The following is a 2966-nucleotide window of genomic DNA, read 5'->3' as shown; positions in this document are numbered from 1 at the left end:
CAAAGAGTTGGTCTAAGGCGCCAGATTAAGGTTCTGGTCCGAAAGGGCGTGGGTTCCAATCCCACTCTCAACAGGCTTGCTTTTTTAAGCCTTAAAACAAAGTAGCATTGTAATCGGCTGTTTCCTGTAAAATGATGGAAAATTTGTAATAAAAAAGCAAACTAGTATTCTATTCTAAAAAGTGACACTTCAACTCCTAATGCAAACCTAGATCATAGTTGCCTTAGCCAATATATGCAAATACATAAGCATTGGCCCCAATAATTATTGATATAAAGAGTGAACAAAGGATTGAATTATGATTTATAGAGACAACAACTTAATATAAGCTAGAGAATTAATAATAACTATTAGAGAAGTCCTTTGTTACAGAGAGTCTCTCGGCTCTCACACTATACTCTTTGAGTGTGGCTCTCTCGTGTGTGTGTGTCAACTAAAAGATAAACAAAACACATATTTTAAGTCAATGTATTTTATCTTGTGGTATATTAGAGTTCACGTATGTGTGTGTAATGTATTATTCTATCTTTTTTTTCTTAGGTCTGTTTGTAGTTGTTCTTCGTTAGAACCATGAGAAGTTGAAACACGACTTTTTTCTAGCCCATTAGTGCTTTAAGAAGACTTCGGCTCAATCTGCTAAATCTATTCAAAGGGACATATCAGTAGCCATATAAGTGCTCTACACAGTAATTTTTTGTGCATTTTCACTAGGGTGACGTTTATTTTTTTCTCTTAAATTGACATATTTATTTTTTAGTTTGAATCTCTAATAATAACTATTAAATTATTTTCCAGCTAACAAGTATGAAAATATAAATTTTAAGTGTTAAATAATTAATAAATATCTCAACGAACATAATTACAATGTTATTTTAACATAACAAAAATTATGTTCAAGTGATTATAATCCTTTAATATTCTAATTAGAATATATTAATCAATTTTATTGTAGTTTTATGATATACTGTATGAAATGTATTCATAAAAAGTTGTAAAGATAAATAATGTTAATTTGAAGAATATAAAAAAAAATAATATAACAATAATCTGTTATTATATTATCATAAGTTATGGAGAAAAATATTAATGTTAATCAGTAAGTTTTATTTAGATAGGATAAAACAAATTAATTAAATAGGAATATTTTGAAGAATATCTTTTGATTGATGTCATTCAAACTTTAAATTAAACAAAAAGCTAAAAGCTGACTTAATAATTTAGTGGCTTAATGATAGAAAACTTTTATTAAGCTAAAGAAACAAATAAACTTAACAACTTAACTAATTAAAATTAAGTCAATTAAATCATTAAGTTAAAAAAATGCTTCTTGTTGATGCAAATTTTCAGTCAACTAGAGAATTAATTTAGATGGAGGGATATAATAAAAAGATACAGTGAATTAACGTGATTCGGAGAGAAAATAAATCTTTTATTAAGATCGTGATTACAATTCAACTTTCCCTCTCTTTACTACTTATTTAGTGCTCGTCCCCATCCAATCAGGACCTTTGCCTTTATAGCGTTCTACAAATAAAATCATTTTCTAACTTAAACTCTACCTAATTCTCCTCTATCCCCTCAGATTTGAATTACAAAATATCTCTATCTTTTTTTTATAGGTTATACCCGTGTCAAATTTTATTTAATTTACTTCTGGACCAAACAATGTCCTCCATTGTTGACTTTTATCTTGCTGGGCTTGATTCAATAATATCCCCTTTATTTAGACTTGATTTTTTTCTTTGTGGTCCATAATCTAAAACTAGGTCAAGGGCCCCTTATGAGTTATAATCTTGCTATCCTCCATTCCTAGGAACCATGACTCCTGCTCCTCATTCTTGGGGGAGATAGTTCCTAACTCTCCATTCTTGGAGGAGCATGGTTTTACTTCTTAAGGAGCATGACTCTTGCTCCTTATTATTGGGAGCGTACTCTCAATATGCTCTTTATTCTTAAGGAGCGTCCCTTTTTACCGCATACCTTTATTGGTTTTTTATATTTTCTACAACAGTTGCTCCCCAGCTCTTAGTTTTTTTTTTCCACCAGAACCAGAATCATAAGAGCTCAAATTATTTCTCTTTCTACCCATTTCTATATAAACCATCCTTTGCACCATTCGCCCATCGTGTGGAGTTTCAATCTTTTGGCTTTCACTTTCCTTGGTGAGTGTCTTTTCTTTTCTCTCTATTTTTAGAAATTTCAATGTCTTCTGATTATGAAAATAACTCTAATTCTTTTTAGCATGAATACTTTGAAGATGATGTGATTACTATCATATATCATCCGACCAACCACCCCTTGTTCTAAATTTTATTTCTGCATTGTTTGTTCCCGTTAACTAAACTAACCTCCAATCTAGCACCGACTGGTCCATCGATGAGATGGGGAATACAATTTCTGAAAAGTCCATTTCATCTTTTAGAGTCAAATATGAAATCCCAAGTTTAGTTGAACTTAGAAAATCGCAAATTGGTGAGCTCGCCAGCCAACATCCTCGTAGGGTTGTTACCTTTCATCTTGATTTTTTTTTTCGTTATGGCATTAGGTTACCATTGCATCATTTCTTGAGATATATATTGATTTGCCTGAACTGTGCCCTGGCACAACTTTTCCCCAACGAATGAGCTTTTCAGGTGATAAAGGCTCCCCTCTTAGGGGTTGGTATTATGTTTTTGCTTGAGCTAAGTCTCCTCTTCTAATCATCTAGGGCAAATCTCATGATGGTTCTTGGAAAGATTCTTAACTTTTTGCCCTAGTGGATTGGGAGGTAGGAAATTCTCTTGATATGTATCCTCGGTATCAGGGTCAAACCCACTTTTCTACTCTAGGTAGCTTTATATGAAATTTCTACAGGATGTGTTTTTTTTTATCAGTGTACTTACTCTTTTTTTTTTTTTTTACAGTATCATGGGGTTGCACCCCTATTGGGGGAAAGCTGTGCCGGGGCATAGTTTAGGCAAACCAAC

This window comes from Citrus clementina, unplaced genomic scaffold, assembly GCF_000493195.1.
Source record: "Citrus clementina cultivar Clemenules unplaced genomic scaffold, Citrus_clementina_v1.0 scaffold_6, whole genome shotgun sequence".
NCBI lineage: Eukaryota > Viridiplantae > Streptophyta > Magnoliopsida > Sapindales > Rutaceae > Citrus > Citrus x clementina.
Note: the sequence above shows the minus strand (reverse complement) of the source record.